This window comes from Limulus polyphemus, unplaced genomic scaffold, assembly GCF_000517525.1.
Source record: "Limulus polyphemus unplaced genomic scaffold, Limulus_polyphemus-2.1.2 Scaffold502, whole genome shotgun sequence".
Lineage (NCBI taxonomy): Eukaryota > Metazoa > Arthropoda > Merostomata > Xiphosura > Limulidae > Limulus > Limulus polyphemus.
The window spans coordinates 330588-331136 of NW_013666112.1; positions in this window are offsets into that span (position 1 = coordinate 330588).

A 549-nucleotide genomic window follows, 5' to 3' on the forward strand; every position below is an offset into this window, starting at 1 on the left:
AAAAACTAAAACGGTAGTGTATCAATCTTGTTGGCAAATATCGTAAATTGACTAACATATCGGCATATATTTAAATACTAAATCCAAAATACAATTTAACTACTAAATTTAAATTATCAGTGAACTCGGCTTCGGACTAATTCGAGATTCTAACGTAACATCGGGTAAATAAGATACTTTACTATCAATAACTTATAAAGAGCTTGCTACTATATACTAAAACAAAATAACTTCTTCATAAACAACAATCATATATCTCTAAATTAAAACTTACCCTATGAAACAGCATGTGAAAAAAATATAATAAAACATGCAGCGTTTTTTTTTCTTAAAATATTCAGTTTCATAGATAGTATTACAGAAATGTCGGTTATCAAGAAGTACAAATTACGTTAAATAACCTATCATTTGGCTAGAACAAATAAATGATTTTTGACATAGTTTGCACTGTTTTAGACAAGATGGAAACTAAATCGCGAAACTCATAAACTCGGAGTTATAAAATCCCAATTGTGAGTAGTTTTATTCAAATGGCAAACTTATGCAAAA